The sequence below is a fragment of the Mustela putorius genome, unplaced genomic scaffold (genome assembly GCF_011764305.1).
Source record: "Mustela putorius furo isolate JIRA1106 unplaced genomic scaffold, ASM1176430v1.1 tig00003834_pilon_pilon_pilon, whole genome shotgun sequence".
Classification (NCBI taxonomy): Eukaryota; Metazoa; Chordata; class Mammalia; order Carnivora; family Mustelidae; genus Mustela; species Mustela putorius.
The window spans coordinates 39,874,814-39,893,101 of record NW_025421987.1 but is presented as its reverse complement, the minus strand read 5'-3'; the positions used below and the strand labels follow the sequence as shown (position 1 = coordinate 39,893,101).

The 18,288-nt window shown below is 37.0% G+C and overlaps 1 protein-coding gene across 18 annotated transcripts in view; it reads left to right on the top strand.

Moving 5' to 3' along the window:
* Positions 1–18,288, top strand: part of ZBTB20 (zinc finger and BTB domain containing 20) — a 789,640-nt gene that overhangs the window by 267,548 nt on the left and 503,804 nt on the right. The gene's annotated exons all lie outside the window — the stretch shown is intronic.

Below are 18,288 nucleotides of genomic sequence, written 5' to 3'. Positions count from 1 at the left end.
ATATCCACAATGTGTAGTTAACAGTATTTTTTTTTTTTTTAGATAAGTATTAGGGCACCGTAACAGTGATGCCTCAGTGGCTAGTGTCTAGCATAAGGTAGATGCAACCGGATAATGGAAATTACAACACATTCTGTTGTAATTTGTCTAAAAAGGTTCATGACAGAGAGGTCTGTTTTAGTTGGATTTCCAAAGTGAGGAAGGGCTGGTGTGTTTGAATGAAGGAAAGGGGTGTGAGGCAAAGACTGTACTTGGAGGCTGCAGACGGCTGCCCAGCACAGGTATTCCCAGAGGGCTCAAATGTAACTTTATGGTAGGGCGTGTGTATTAGACAGACGTGAGGCTAGTAGCTCCCAAAACAAACATGATGTCCCACGATTTCTTTTACATCAGAAGAAGAAAAAAAAAACCCACACAAGTAGAAACTGCAGGTGCTCCCTTTTTATTGCACTATGTAAAGAGAAAATGTAAAATGGACAAGCTTTCGACAATCATGTTCTCTTCATCAAGCTGTTATTGTTATTTTAGTGAGTCCACTAAAAAGAATTATCTAGAGCTTCTTGTTTTTACTTCTTTGTGTACTTGATGAATATGATTACCATTTTTACCTCATGTATTTAAACCCCTCTGCCATAATCCCATATTCTGCCTAAAAGCCATGTCTGTGGGAGCTTTTCCTCCTTCCCTGCAGTAGTTTTTAGGAATATGACTGCATTTAAGCAGGTGCAGTAAATGCATTTTTGGCGATTTTCACTGTTGTATGCAAGTGCAAAACGTCTGACATAATTAAGCTGAGATTAATAGAGACTATTAGTAAAATAAGCTTGTTTTATGAATGAAGACCTCACACTCATTCAATATAGCCTTTCTTTGACAAATGCACTGCATTCACTTACGTAGCACCAAATTGTATGCCTGGAAAGTGAATAAACGTTTGTCAGGCTACCTTCCAGAGTTTTCCATTAACAGTCTTCTAATTCCCTTCTTGTGGTCTGCAAAGGGAATCCGATTTTATTTTTAAATGGAACAAAAGGATTGGCCTAGCATCACAAAGGCCAGTGATTGTCAGAATCACAAGAAATCTTTAGTTAATTTTGGTCCTGAATTGTTCTTAGTCCTGTGTTTCTCTCACTTTAGAATTTAAAGCATCCTATTCAAAATGGCCACCATACAGAGGAGGAGGGAGCAAAGAAAATAATAAAGAACAGTGGCAACTGAGTTGATGCCGTATAAATACGCACATTTGCTGTGTCTCTGTTCTGCAGTCTTTATGTCCCACTGATGAGAGAACTGGTTTGAGATGTAAATTGCTTCCCTTTGATTGAACCAGGGAGGAGATGTCATGTAACTCATCTCATCAGCATAGAGCATTGTGCTCCTTTGGTGAATTATAGGATAACAGAGCTAGGAAGAATTCCTTAACCTCTCTCTGCAGCCCTGTTCCAGTGTTTAATAACCACCAAAGGGAAGTACTTCCCTTCAGTTTACCTGACTACCTTATGTGCTTTGAGCTCATTTCTTCTGATCCTGTCCTTAAATATTTTGTAAAGGATCACTAGAAAGTACCACTGTTTTAACTTGTCAGCCAAATCCTGTAAATTAAAATATAAAGTTGTGGTGAGGTTTTTTGTTTGTTTGTTTGTTTTGTTTTGTCTGCTTATTTGTTTTAAGTAGAGAGCATTTAAAAGATCCCTTTGGAAAATGAGAAAGGGGATGAAGAAATGACCCAAATGCAGTATTTTCCACAGTGTGTCTCATGTATTGAGTTTAGGATTAACCTGGAGGGGCAGCTCTCCATGAAACTGAGAAGGGAGTAGGGTGGTAGGAGTAGGCATGGAAACAGGCGTAAGAGCTCCCCGTGATATCCATGAGATTGTGTGCTCTATGCGCAAATAATTACTAAATTAATTTAAAACAAAAGAATTGGAAATATGCCTGCAATCAATCTAGCCTGATATCTTAACAAACCAGGGACTATATATATATATATATATATATATATGTATATGTATATGTACATATATATTTATTTATATATATGAAATTCAGGGCAGATATCACAGCCCTATCATGACAGCACGGCCTTTTCTTCCTCCCCTTCTATTAAATCTACATTTTGAAGGTGGATGGTGCTGACTCATAAATTAAATTGGAGTAATACATACTGTGTATATATATTTCTGTCACTTTGTCTCAAATTAAACACGAACCTTCTCCCCTGACAAGATGATAGAAAAGTTAATTGCTCGCCCTGGCTTTAAATTGGAATTTGAATTTGCAAAATGCTAAAGGTTTATGAGATCTAAATCATGAGGAGCTTAAATTACATTCCTGTGATAAAATATTAATAAATCAATTAAAACATAAGCCGAGTATAATATTACTTTTTTTTTTGTAGGAACCTTGAACACAATAATTCATTAGGGTGTAGTGCAGTAACAATTATTGTATCTTTTTTTAATTTTCTTTTTATTAGTTTTTTTTGATAAATACATCATCAGATAACATTCCACATGGTGGATTATCATTACCCCAATGCGGCTTCCAGAAATTCTGTTGCACCCCTAAACAAGAGCTCACAGCCTACATTATCTGCTGTTGCTTATCCTTGTTAGCATCAGCTGCTTCTTTTACTGGAGGGGTATTTCCTCTTGGGAACATCTGTTCAATGCCAACTCTGCCATTTTGTGGTTTCTGAGTCTCTCTTCTAAAAATGGGCATAATCATAATAATACTAACTCAGAACTGGCATGAGGATCAAATTAGCTAATGTATGTGGAAACCATTTATAGGTGGTAAAGCACCATCAGATGTTAATTATTACTATTATAAACTGGAGAATTTTTACCTCTAGGAGGGCTCTTAGACATCACTTAATAACCACCTCCCTCATTTTAAATACGAAGGATCAGATGTCCAGAGAGGTTAATCCACTTGTCTGAGGTCACACATCCAGAGAGTGAAACTGCTGAAACTAAAATCAGGTCTCCTAAATCCCAACTCCGGGTGTTTCCACTCTCCTCCCTAGGCCACCCTATAAAAATGCTAGGAGGTCACATTAAATTTGGTATGTTATTACTGTCCACATTATTTTCCTTTTGAAGCTGAGTTTTTTTTTTAAATTTACAAAACATTAATAATTTTAGGAGTAATTTTCAAAGAGACTTGGTGGAACAAACACATTTCCCCACAGCTGTCAGGAAGGGGTTCATTTGGCTAAGGAGACGCTGCCTTGTCCTGCTGCTCCCCAAATGAAGACTCAGCAGTGTGTCTTCCTCTCCTACAGGTTCTGGAGGAAGCCTCAGATGAGAGAAGATAGTGGCCTTCCTTTTTAAATATTTCTTCCATGTAATGATGGATGAGGATTTATCCACAACCAATTTTATCTCCCTTATCTTCTTCCTGCTCTCTGGCCCTGGCCTGTGGTTTTCCTGCCCTCTTCCCAACTCTGAGTTCCAAGAATCACTGGGATTTGCTTTTTACTTATTTTGAAAATAAAGAGAACCACCTCTTTATTACTGAGCAGACCTTTTCTGAATAATGATATTTGGAAATGAATCAATCTGTTTCTTCCTCTGGTGCTAAGGGAACCCTAGCTCAACAGGGTATCAGTAGATCAGAGAATAAGAGACTGAATGCTACTCCTGTTTTTCCTCATGGTATGGGATGTGCTATCTGACACGTTTTCATCATTCCATCCCTGTTTCCTCTTCTTGCCAATAATGATAACAAGATCAGTCTATACTAGTGTGTTGAAGACCTCCATTAAATGATTGTGAAATGTTTACAAAATGACGAAGGATTATATAATCGCCATATAGTAATATTCTGTGATCTTCTAGGAATGAAAGAGTGTAAGCTCAGACAGAGTGGATAAATTCTGTGAAATTAAGAATATTCACATTTATAATCATTACCTAATAGTGGTATAGTTTTTATAGAATATCCAGTGCATTATGAATGGAAACAGCATGGTCTTTGTCCTGAGGTTAAATTTAGGATATATTATTTTATAAGAGAAAAAATGTTAAGATAAAAAGATGTTACTTGAGACAGAAACTTTGGGAACTATGAATTAGCAAGGACATCAACAGAAAGTAGTAGATCTTAAGGAAAAGTAGATTCTTTGGTGCCATTTAGAAAAAAGTGAAACGGTTCATGGAATAAAAAGATGTAGATCAAACCAAGGCAGTAGATCAGTTGTCAAGTGTCATGAAATCCCCAGAACATAGAAATAAGCAAAATAGGCTTTTAAGAAAGCAAATGAGAGTTGATAAAGTCCAAGAACTTTATATATTAGATAGCCCTTCAGGGAATTGCTGATTTTGAAATCTGTTTATGGAACTCAAACTATCTAGCAGAACTTATGTAGATATGATCTAATTTTTCTCCTAACAATACTCGTAACATTCATTTTATGGATGAGGAAACAGATTTGGGGATGTTGACTGATGAGCACAGAGACAAAAGACCAAGATTCAAACCAGGTCTGTCTGACTCCAAAGCTTCATTCTCTTGTTAGTACTATCTTTCAGGGCAGATTTAAAGCAGTAAAAAATATCAAGAAATAAATAATACAATATATAACTGTATTGGGGAAAAGGAAGAAGGAATAGAGAAAGTGTTGTTCCTGGAGGCAGACTCATAGAAAGCAGTGAGAAATGAAATGGTAGTTTATAGAGTCTAGGTGAACAATTAGAGAAAGCACACAAAAGGATCACAAAGTCGTATCAAGTTGAGTAGGGTAGACTGCACTGTATACCTGTATTATCTTTGACAGTGTTGTAGGTCCTTATTTTTATTTGGATAATCTCTTATTATTAAGTCCCTTTTACTTTTCTGATTGTTTATTAGTTTGCAAAGCATTTTGACATATGCTATTTCATTTGCCACTCACATAAAACCTATATGGTAGGAAAAAAAAACTGCTATGCCCATTTTACAGATGGAAAACTGAGGCTTGGGTAGCTTAATTAATTTGCCAAAACTTAATTTCCCACAGTGTTTAGAAGTCCAGTGTACTTACTCCAGTATACTTTCACTCTATTAAGTCATTTATTTCTTTTAAAAAATAGAAAATAATTATAAAGATTTATACCTAATGTTTTAAAAGGAAACTGTTCAGTCAACTAGAAAACTTACTTTCTCCTGTTATAGAAAGAAAATGAGTCAGTGCAGTACCAAAATCAAGAGATTAAAGCAACTCAAACAACTTTATCATTTGCTGACATGAAATAATGTTATAGCTATTAATTGGGGTCCTCTGCTTCTTTCCTACATCTACCATATTTCTTGTCACTCTACAACCTTAGCTTCATTTCGTAACCTCATCTGGAAGCCCAAAGCTTAGCATAGGGCTTAAAGTTCCCTATTTAAATGCGAATATGCCTATGAAGGAAGACATGCAATGGTCAAATAATTTGAATACTGTAGTTAACACCTTTCAATGGATAAGTCCAGTTTTGGGGACAGGGATGGCCAAGTACTTAATCGAGGAAAGGGTTAGAGAGGAGTTAATAAGTGGAGTCCTGCTTTTGTCAACCAAAAGGACATACATAGAAAAAAATGCAAGCCCATTTTATATCTTCTTGTGCAAAATGCAAACAAAGGAAACAATACACATAAAAAGTCCCTTCCTGGGGCGCCTGGGTGGCTCAGTGGGTTAAAGCCTCTGCCTTCGGCTCAGGTCATGATCCCAGGGTCCTGGGATTGAGCCCCACATTGAGCTCTCTGCTCAGCGGGGAGCCTGCTTCCTCCTCTCTCTCTGCCTGCCTCTCTCTGCCTACTTGTGACCTCTCTGTCAAATAAATAAATGAAATCTTAAAAAAAAAAAAAAAAAAGTCCCTTCCTTTAGAAGCGGGCACAATCCCATATCACAAACTGTGGAATAATACAATGAAATTTAGATCAAGTCGGGGTGGGGGGGGAAGGATGTTGAGAGAAACACACAGAGGGCAGAACCTCCAAAAATAAATGGAATGACCGCAAGGGACACATGCTATAATTTCTTACATGGAACAAGAAAGTATGAGGCTACAGGTGGTTGGCAGAAGCATCCGTGAGCCTTATTCTATAGCAGAGGTTATCAGAGAAGGTGGCAGTGAAGGAGAAACGGCCTCAGTTTGCCCATATACCAGAATTGGCATGTGAGGGTGGCAAGGTGGGGATAAGAAACAACATCACCTTTGCCTTGTAGACCACATTCAGAAGAAAAGGAAACACTAAATCATGACCTTTGAGATGTGTAACATTCAGGACTTCATAACAATCCTTTTGGGCTATAGGGGAAATCAATGAGCAGAGTCGTATCCCTTGGGCAATGGACACAGTGGAGTTAGTGAGAAAGCTCTAATGTGCCAAGAAATACATCACCAAAATGAAACTCCCTAGTGCTGCCATTCATCCCCCGCTCAGCCTCTCTTATTCAGCAAACAGCTGATCAAATTGACTGAAAATTGAGAAATAATCAAAAGAAACCAGCAATGAACCCATGCATACCTGATTATAAGACAAAAGTAACATTAGGAAAAGCAGATTAAGATATATACTAGAAGAGTTATATCAGAAAATAATATGGATTTTCCATAGTAGCAAAGGAATAGAAGAAATTGTAACATCTTTAAAGTAAGAAGTCAAAGAGGGGTGCCTGGGTGTCTCAGTTGGTTAAGCATCTGACTCTCGATTTCAGCTCAGGTCATGATCTCAGGGTTGGGAATTCTCTCTCTTCCTCTGCCCCTTTCCCACCCTCCCTCTCCTACTCTATCCCCCTCAAAGAAGTCAAAGATTAGATATACAGGATCAAAGAGGTAAGACAACAAAAAGAAATAAAATGAGCTGTGGGAGAACAGGAAAGAAATGGAAGAGAAAAGTAAAACTGTTTTAGGAGGAAAAGCCATATTAGATGCAGAAATTAGAATGAGAAAACTAACAATGCCACCAGAATTGTAGGGAGGAAAATTTTTAAAAAATAATGAAGAATTTTAAAATAGTTTAAAAATGATGGGAGAAAGTATTAATTATGATTGGCAACTCATATCTCAGACAGAAATATTATTTCTCTAATAAATCAGAGTTCCTGCAAAAAAAGACCAACAATTCAAGAGGAAAACTGGCACAAGATATCCGAATGGCACTTAAACATATTAATAGATATTTAATTCATATATAATGAGAGAAATAAAGAATAAAATATGCATGATAAGAAATGCAAATTAGAAATACATCAAGATGCATTTTCATCTATCAAAATGCCAAAAATAACTTCAGATTGAGATAAATGTTATGATATCTACTAAAATAACAAGTACATATACTATTTGACCCATCAGTTCTGCTTTTAAGAACTTATTCTACATGAATAAAATAATATATGCACAAAATTATTCATTACAGTCTCATTTGTTGTTGGAAATATTGGAAACAATGTGAATGTTTGTCAGTAGGTGGCTAGATTAATTAACTATTGGATATCCATCCAACTGATGTACCTTAAGTGAATATTCAAGATGTGGAGCAGGGTGTATAATGTAAAAATATACACATAAAGAATATATTTTTATTTTCATAGCATATCTGTTTTATTAAATTTTTATTTTTGCATATCTGTTTTTTAAAAAACAAACTAATAGCCGTAGTTATCTGTCAGAAAATGGTCTAACAACTGGGTTGACAGAATACAGGGTAAAAGAGAGACTTTTTTACCATGTATCATTTCATGCATTTGTATTTTGGAATCATGTGAATGTATTATCTATTCAAATTGAATAAATGAAAATTTTATGTTATATCTTTGGAAGGCAAAAGAAATATAGGGACAACTGACATTTGTGAAGGAAGAAAAGAACAGAGCAAACGGAAAACAATTTCAATGTGTAAAAAAGTACAATTTATCTGGAATTAAGGTAGTCCTGAATCTCTATATTGAAAGAGTACCCTGTATTCCAGCAAAATTGTGGTGCTGAGCAATAAACAGTGAGACCTATCTTGACCAAGCTACAGCACTTCAAGTCTTAAGAAATGAAACCTGGAAAGAAAGTATACAGGAAAAAAAAATATCAAAAAGGGAGAGACTAGATTTGCCTCAAAATTTTAAAATACAACTGCTCAGAGACTATAACACCATGAACTATTCTGGTAAACAAATAAAACAAAGCGAAATGTTGAATGATAAATTTAGGCTACTAAAAGATTGAGAGAAGCCATGATAAACAAGTGGATTTGGCAACTCAAAAGTAGACTTTTGGATAAACAGTGGGTGTGAGTGGGGGCGATATCATAGAATGGAAGGTAAATGGTATAACTCTTGATGATACAGATATGATACCATATCTGTATGGTAGAAAGTGTGTACTAATTCATGGCAGGGAATGCAGGGTCAGTACTGTCCAGAGCTGGCCAACTACAGAACAGAGATGTCAATGTGGATGGCTACATGAAAAATTAAAAGTAAAAATTCAACCTAGGTCTGGTGGTGAAGAGGAAGGAGAGAGTGGGGGTCAAAGGAAGTATAGTGGAGTATTTTCATAATTTTCTAGAGAATCCCAAGTTGTATTCTAAAGTCATCAAATCCTGTCCATTTTGGTATAAAATTTGGGTATTCATCCTTTCTGATGGCTGTATAATATTCCATTGTAGATATGAACCACATCTTCTTTATCCATTCATCTGTTGAAAGGCATCTCGGTTACCCAACTTTTGTATCAACATGGATGGGACTGGAGGAGATTATGCTGAGTGAAATCAGTCAAGCAGAGAAAGTCAACTATCATATGGTTTCACTTACTTGTGGAGCATAAGGAATAACATGGAAGACATTAGGAGAAGGAAAGGAAAGGTGAATTAGGGTAAATTGGAGGGGGAGATGAAAGATGAGAGACTATGGATTCTGAGAAACAAACTGAAGGTTATGGGGGGGAAGGGGGGTCAGGGGTTAGGTGAGCCAGATGGTAGATATTAATGAGGGCATATATTGCATGGAGTCCTGGGTGTGGTGCATAAACAGTGAATCTTGGAACATGAAAAAAATAAAATTAAGATGTTTTAAAAAATAAAGTCATCAAATCCAAAATAGGACTTTACCTCCCTTATTAAAATGTATAAAGTTAACCATTAGAACAGTGTACTCTAGTTGGGTCATCAGATCATTGGAATATGTATTACAAAGGTATCTCAGGTTAGACCTACTACACCTTAGGGTGGAGAGAAATGAGGCTTGGAATCTGTGTTTTCAGTAAATCCTCTAGGCCGGAGAAACCCTGCAATTGCCAAACTATTAGGAAGAAAACTTACCACGGTAACAAAGCAAAACATTAGGGAAGAAATTAAGCAATTTTTAAAATACTGTAAATAAGATGACAGAATTAAGATCAAGCATATACTTTATAGCAATATGCATAAGGCTAAAACCATCTTTTAAAAATATATAGTTTATTATTAGGAAGTCTACCACTACAATTAACCATATCAATAGATCAAAAAAGAAAAAAAATATGGTGCCTAAAGGACATTTGAAAAAATTCAGGCCATATTCTATTATAATGTAGTGGGTTAGAGATTGATAGTGGGAAGAAAAAGTTAAAATAATATCTTGGTAAAATTAAAGTTTAAACTTTCAAAATCATTTTTGAATTAAAGAGATAACAGAATTTACAAAGAATAAGCATATATGGAGATAGAGCAGTGTGCAGAGGAAAATCCATAGCTTTAAATACTAGTACAATGTGGAAAAAATAATTATTAATATATTAGCATTTATCTCAGGAAGATGGTTAAAAGGAAAAAAAAACAAATCTGCAAAGCAGAAATAAAGAGTTGATAAAAATAAAATCAGAAGTTAATGAATTAGGATACAGAAAAGAGACACTAATAAATCAAAGATTTGGGTTTTTCGAAGAGAATAACAAAGCAATAAATAAAGCAGTATCACATGATTTAATTACTAAAGGAGAAAGCCCACAAATGCACAAAATTAGAAATACAGAAGAGGAAGTAACCATAGAAATAGAGGAAATTAAAATAATTATAATGAGTACTTTAGGATAAATTTGAAAATTTTAAATACAATGGATGATTTCTAGGTAAATATAAATTGATCTGAGAGAAATAAAATTTAGAAAGTTTCAGGGCTGCGCTAAATAAAGTGTGTGTGTGTGTGTGTGTGTGTGTGTGTGTGTTTGCTAAGTAAATCAATTTGTTAACTTTGTTAAGAGAATATTTTTTCATCGTATCTCTTAATCATGTCTTCACCTTTTTTCCATTAGCACTGAGTAGTCAAGAACAGACTCCTCTGGCATTTCTTTTCTTTTCTTTCTCATAGAGGACATTTTTTTCTAATTGTTTGCTTAACTGAGTTGTGAGGAGATGAGTAGAGGCATTCACAATTTCTGTGTCCTTCACTCAATTTCTTCTGCCTCAGAGGCCCGCTGGCTGACACAGTTAGGACTTGGAGGGTAATGAGAGAAGCCTTGGTTTCTAGGTTTGGTTCTGCTACTTGTTGCTTATTATATGTGATGTTTGCATTCACTGAACTGGATTCCTGGTTCATATTCTTTTGCTCTATGTTTGTTTGTTTGTTTAATCTCTCAGCTAGGGGATTTGAACTAGATTCCTGGTTCATATTCTTTTCTTAGAAAGCTGTATCTATTCACAAAATTAGGGTGCTTCACAGTTTTACTAGATCTCCTCTCCATACCGGAAGATTTTTTTTTTTTTTTTTTTTTTAGACCTAGGTAAGAGGCATGGATCCCAGTCTCCTTTTACACAAACTTTCCCACACCCATAGGTGCTTCCTCCTTCTGCCAAAACAAACTATTATACCAAAAAGAGAAAAGAAACCTTCATTTGTGTACAGTCAGATATAAAGCCATCTCTTTTGACTCCTGTGCATATATTTCCTCAACTCAGGATTACAACATAAAAGTCAGGCTGGTTTGCCAGACATGCTCTGCCCATGGCAGGGTCAAGGAAAGGATTCTAGACCCACGCACTAGACAATTTTAAATTGCTTTATAAGCCTCAGGGACTGCACAGCTTTAAAGTGAACACAAACCTCAGATGGAATGATTATCATTGTGAAAAGCGGAACAAACCTGGTGGTGGCAGTTTGTCTCTGGAGCTAGACCACTGTAGTTTACATTTCAGCCCCTTTGTTTACTTACTGCAAGACCGCAGGCAAGTTACTTAACTTCTTCGTGCCTCAGCTTCCTCTTCTGCAAAGTGGAGAAGATAATGGTACCCACTTCATAGGGTTGTTGGGGGAGGGAGATGTGTGTTAAATAAGTATGTATGTATGAAGCTCTTAGAAGCATGCCGTAGAACAGAGGATGTTTTCCACAAGTGTGAACTATTATTAGTGTGTCTGCTTACCAGTTGTGAAGTGTGTCAGCACAGGGGTAAACAAACATCATTTGTCTACTCATTGTGAACCTTCTCTCTTCACATTTTGGCCATAGCCAATATAGCACCATTCCCTGTGTGAACCTGTGATCGAATCCATTCCTCTGCTATTAACTGGTAGTTATGAGCATCGTTATATGCAGGATGCTTTGGAAGATGCCTTTTAATTCTAGAATTACCTTCCGTAGTTTGGGGTTGTTTATTAAGCATCTCTGATCAGTAGAGGAAGCAGTTAAAGTAAACTAGGGATTAACTTCATTTAAAAATGGAATTGTTTTTTCATACTTTCTCCATTTTTGTAAAGTTTTATTTATTGTGTATGTGTATACAATCTATGAGCTAAGGATAAACACTTTCTTAGAAAAACATAATAGAGTAAAAATGTAAAATTCTGATTTTATTTAACTATATTCAGCATGTATTTTTTTGATGGCATTTAAAGTTAAGAGCTTATTATATAAGCATATAAATATCAGCTGTCAATTAGAAGACAAAAACAAAAAATTAATATACACAGTTTCAACATGCAGTTTGCTATGTCTTTCTCCTCTTTGGTAGAAAGCATTTGGTGATTTACTCATGGTAAGAGAGAAAGTATCCAAGGAACAATTAAGTTTCAAAATATTGAACTAGCTTATATGGAGCCAGTTTTATCTCAAATTTATGAACAGTTGTATAGAAAAGAGTCACATAAAGTATCAAAGGCTGCCTTGGTTGTATATCGAAGATAAAAGCCAAGGTTCTTACATGAAAAGAAATGTTGATTTATGTTGAATTTCAAAGGAAATGATTAGATTATCTGTGTTGCCTAGTTATCACAATTGTCTCATCTGCTCTGACCTTAGTTTATTTTTTCAGAAAAACACAGTGCTTTTCTGGGGAGCCAAAGACTATCTCAATACTACCTCATGTTTAGTTTTTTTACATCAAATTTAATATTTTGAAAATGTATAAACCTACCATGACTACTTTCTCTACAGGTTTTATGTTGGGCTGGTGCCATCTGTGGTTGTGAAGCCAAGTGTTCTGTTGGGGCAGAATAATCAAATCAAAGTTAATGGGGTGACCATCTAAGCAGGGCTCTTTGTCATTAAGGTCCACTCTTTTGCTAGTAGCGCATCATCCTGCTGATTGGATTTGTAGGAAGGCATCCACCTGTGGCCACGTTGGCAGAGAAGAGACTTGCTGCGAGGCAGTCCTGGCCAAGTAGGAGGTAGCTGTCCTGGGTAGCAGATTCTTTTGCTGGAAAGCCAAAGCATGCAGGACAGCATAGCAACATTAGTAGATGGGTGATTCACACATTATTTGGTTGATTTAGGTCCCAAACAAAGTAACTAAAAGCAGAGGAATGGAGCCTCTGTCACTGAAGAGGAATGACTGGTCTTGAGTGGGGGCAAAGCAAATCCATGCTGAGACTCTGAGAGGACGATCGGACAAGCTTTCAGTCTGTGGAGCCCTTTACCTCCATCTCAGGAATGCTTTCCTCTGTTTGGACAAGAGCTCTTAAAAGAATTTCCATGTCTGTTGGGGGCACCGAGGCTCTTGCAGACTATGGTAAACACGATTTGGCTCACACGCTCTCATAATCAGGCTGACTTGCACTGAAACAGAGAGTGCTCTATAGCAGTGCCAGGCCTCTAGCGGTACCAACTGTTAAATAATAAACAGGCCCTGTTTGTTGGCAGCCTCTTCCCCTCCCGCCAACGTGGAGTGCCCATTCTCTAGGTTTACCTGCCTGCGTGTGTCCAGACACTCAGAGCAGTGTGCATGGTGTGTGAGGTGGTGGCAGCGTAGAGGCATCAGTCTCCATCTCCTCGGCTTAGTTTATTCCCCTCCCAGGGCCTCGGGTGAGCTAGCAAGCACGCAGGGCTCTGGCAGCCGGAACAATGGCTCTGCTGTCATCCTAGATAATGTTACAGGCTTTGCAGAGTGCATTGGCTAATTGTTTTTCTTATGTTCATTTTCCCTTCATATTCTTTCTCTTCCTTTGAATGGGTTTGGAGGGAGTAGGGATTCCCAAGGGTGAGAGTGGTTCTGCCAATTTGCTGCTTTACTTATGGGAAGTTAGAGAGCATTGGTGTTCGTTGTTTTATTTTAGGAGCAAGATGTGTGTGTGTTTTATTCACATCCATACTGAATCAGACATCCAGTCGATCAGCAGATATGTACTGAAGACCCACAGGGTACACAGAAGCCCACACTAGGTGCTTAAACTTGATTCATTGTGTTTTATTTACTGTGGTACTACACAACAGCGTGGGTGAGGTTGGAGTTTTCTCTCAGACTCCAGATACCAAATGACTGTATAGACCCTGGTAGAGCAGCTCAACAAAGAGACAAGCCAGTAACACACACGCACCCAGAAGAGAAATGGTACCTAAAACAGCTCTATTTGGTCATGGAGAATTTTTCCCTTTCACTAGGTCTGAGAACAACAACCTCTGGATAGTCTTAGTTTTCTATTGCTTTTTTGGCCAAAGGAGTTTGGTATGCCATGCAAATGCAATGCTCAAGAAATAGACTTTCTTAATTCCCAGAAACCCTCTCCAACTCCAGCAAAGCCCAGGAGAAATATTCTATGATACCAATCTCTAAGAGGAGGGTTCTTATTGATCAGTGTAAATGAGGCACAAAGTCGGGAGGCCAGGGCCAGGTAGTAGTAGAGAAAAGGTAACTATGAAGCAAAAAGTACTGGTTTTTCTCATAACTAATTGTAAAGGCAGTGCCCCATCTTTCAGATAATGACAGCATCCCTGGAGGAAGTTTCTCCCAGGATGACCACTATGAAAAATAGTCTTTATTAGAGGTCTATGTTATAATACATTTAGAAAATCCAGTCACATCCCTTTATAATGATGGCTCCCATGTGAGTGAGCTGTCCTTTGGCTGGAATACCAAAACAATTTGCTTGAGTAAAATGAAACTTCTTCTACCTCACTAAATCATTAAATATGCTTTCATCTGTGGGGTAATCATTTGGTTTCTTGGACTAGCATAATTTTAGATCAAGAATATGTATTTGAATTAAGAACTCTGGTGATAGCTCAGAGGGTATTGCAGAAAGTCAGGATAGTAATCCCATATTCAACCGAATTTCTCCTGAGTTCAGGGCCTAAATGTTGTATAAGGGTACATTTGTGGTATTCTTTTCCTTTTATGAGAAATGCAAAACCCTATCTTCTCATTATCTTTTTGAAAAGATTTAGCTAATTTATAGTGTCAAAAGTGGTTTAAAAAATTCAGGCAAGGGCGCCTGGGTGACTCAGTGGGTTAAAGCCTCTGCCTTCGGCTCAGGTCATGATCTCAGGGTCCTGGGATCAAGTCCCGCATCAGGCTCTCTACTCAGTGGGGAGCCTGCTTCCTCCTCCTCTCTGTCTCTCTCTCTGCCTGCCTCTCTACCTACTTGTGATCTCTCTCTGTCAAATAAATAAATAAAATCTTAAAAAAAAATCAGGCAATAATTAATTCACTCAGAATGGTTTACAAATACCTGGTGGCAAAATTGATAAGGAGACACCCATTTAAAAAGCAACCAGCACTGGGGCGCTGGGTGGCTCAGTCGGTTATGCATCTGCCTTTGGTTCAGGTCATAATCTCAGGGTCCTAGGATTGAGATGCTCAGCAGGGAGCCTGCTTCTCCCTCTCACTCTGTCCACTGCTCCCCCTGCTTGTGCTCTCTCTCTCTCTCTTTCTCTCTCTCAAATAAATAAAATCTTTTTTAAAAGAAAGAAAAAAACCCAGCACTATGTAACAAGATAATTTATTCGTATTTGTTATTAGTTTCCTGTTGGATCCATATCCCCTGTCACTGGTTTCATCCAAAAGGACTCCCTGATTAATTATCCTTCATGTAAGAAATTTTGCCCATGTCCAATAGGCCTTCTCCTGACCAGTAGCCCTCAGTGCTTCTTCCAGGATACTACCTGGATGGGCTCTATCAGAGCTCTCATTTCTCCCTACATCAAGCAACTTGCAGCTGGTAGCAACCACAAACTCATCTATACTCTTGAATTTGATTTCTTGTTGATGGAAGTGCAGAGACCCAAAGTTTTTAGAATTGTATCTAAAATGGAGAATATATAGACTCAGAGAGGGCATGAGGAGCTCTCTTAGGCATCAAGCTCATCTATGTGGTGAAATCTGTTGATTGCCTGATCATTTTCTCTCCTGTGTACCACTAAGTTCAGTTTTGATTTCAAACATGTACATACTGTATAGGTATGTATAGTTGCACATATAAAATATTATATGCTATAAATATGTTTGCCTATAACATTGTATATTTATCTATCTACCTATTTATATCTCTCCTCATTGTTCTTAGTGATTTAGATGCTAAAATCTAGAAAAGAAGCCCATGGGGCAGGGGTTGTAGGGAGAGTATCTGCTTAAGCACCACATATCTGGAAGTCCTCCAGGTGCTTATTCAAGATTCCACCAGATTTCATCTGGTCAAGACATGTGTAATTGAAGACCAATATATTACATTACTTTATTACTTATTAGAAAAAAACTTCACTGCCTACTGTAGTGTTTTGCATAATATAAGAAAGTTTTGGTGTATTTAATAAAAATATGTATATAGTTACAGTTGACTTTGGTTGTTGGGAAAATGGGATTGCTGGGACAGCACTTAAATAAAATGAATAGTACTGACCTACTTAGAAAAATTAATTATGAAAGAAAAAATAATGGATTATAGTTGCAGATAATGGTTTTGGGGATGCTGCTGGTTGAAATCCATCCTGAGGCTTATTTATAATTGGCACAATTAGAGTTTTCGAGAATTCAGCAGCTTTGATTTATTTACATGGATTAATATAGTATTGAGTTATTGGGGAGGTGGGGGATGGAAATGGGTAGGGGGCTTACTGCTTTACATTGAAGTTCCATAGAATTTCAAATTAATATTTTGGGAGAGAAAGAATTATCTCCAGGAAAAGCACCAGGTTCCTTAACTGAGAAAACTTAATGTATTTGGGTCCTTTTATCAATAAAATTTTATACTAGATCAGATAACAAAAATTGAACATGACTTTGCACTTAAGACTACTTTATTTTCTATGGGGCCTACAAACCAAGTTTCCACAATTGCATTTCACTCCTTGAAATTTTTATTTATTCATCAGATGTTTACTGAATACCTACTGTGTATTCAAGTACCATCCTAGATACATGGGATCCACCAGTGAAAAAGATGAAGTATGTTAGGAGTTGGTAAGTGCATGAGCCATTTACTCATGATCCATAAAGGAATACATTGGACTTTATCAAAATTAAAAACTGCTCTTTGAAAACATTATTGAGAGAATGAAAAGGGAAGCTACAGACTGTAAGATCATATTTGCAAAGAATATATCTGATGAAGGGTTTGTATCCAGAAAATATGAGGAACTTTCAAAACTCAAAACTTGAGGGAGAGACAGGGTATGACTTGTTAATTCCTGTATCCACAAAGTATCTGGCTTACTAGCTAATTTTTGAGTAATGAACAAATGTCCTTAGAGAAGAGAAGATAGAGATGGAGAAGGTAGGAAACTCAAAGTGCCAAGAAACAGTTCTCCCACTTCATACTTTGCCTTAGGTTAGCCTTCTGTCCCAAGAGCAGTTCCAAATGGAGAAGTTTTTGATAGAGTATGTGTGTAAAGCTTAAAACCTTCAGAATTAGTGTGCTGTTGCTCATGCTGACACTAAGGAAGAAGCTGGAGGCCACTAATGCTTGGGAGTAGAGTAGCATCATGGAAAGAAAACAAAGCTGAAAAAAAAAAAAGAGGCCCTACTCCCAGTCGTAACATTGGCATACAGTGACCTCAGGTCCAACCTCTTGGAACCTAGATTCTCATATGTAAGGAGTTATACTGCCCGCCCTGCTTCCATAATCTTGTCTGAGAGCCAAAAGTGAGAATGGATGTAACAAGTATTGAATTGCTGTGGGAAGGTAAGGGTTTCTTAGGAAGGGTGACAAAGTCCCATAAAGACAATCTAAACGTAACCACTGCAGTATTAAAAATTGATGCTCTCAAGACTTCTTAGGCTCTCTCATCTCTCTGGACAGTCCTCCTCGTCAATCTCATTCACTTCCATAGCTTTGATTAGCATCTTTATATAGATGACCACCACATTTTTCTCTTCAGCTCAGGCTTCTCTCTGAGCCCTACTAATGCTTCCTCCTAAGAGTTCTTTAAATCTGTTCCCTCCTCTCCATACCAGAGTTACCATGCTGATCTACAATATCATCTTTCTCACCAAAATTATTGGAAAATTCTTCTGGTTTCCTTAATACTAATCTTAATAGGCTGGTTCCTGTCTCTGGTTGTAGCATGACTCAGATCACTTTTTCTCTAGCATTCTGTCTTCTAATCATACTCAACTTCTGGTGTCTTCAATGCACTCTCATTTCTGGCTTTTGCCTATGAGCTCTCCCTTGTTTGGAATACCCTCCATACTTCCCAACTTACCCCTGCTCAGATACACTGAAATATCTTAGCAAGTCTCAACTTAAATCTCATTTTCTCTGGGATGCTTTCCCTAATTCCCCAACTAATTAGAATTGTCTTACATTGTACTTCTTTAATTCATGCTTTATTTTTATTGATTGTTTTGTGTAGATCACCTTTAAGATAGGAAATAATCATCTCCCTCAAGGTTGTGTCTTTGGTGCCTAACACAATGCCTGGTATTGATTAGGCATTTAATAAATACTTGTTGAGTGAATGAATGAGTACATGAATACATAAATAAGTAAATTTAATAGGCATAAATAATGTTATGGCTATTCCATTAATTTTTTCACTTTAATTTTTTATTTTTGTAATATTTGCCCAGTTTGTCACTAGAAAAATTAAAAAAACAAAACAAAACAACAAATAAACAAACAAACAAAAAACAACAACC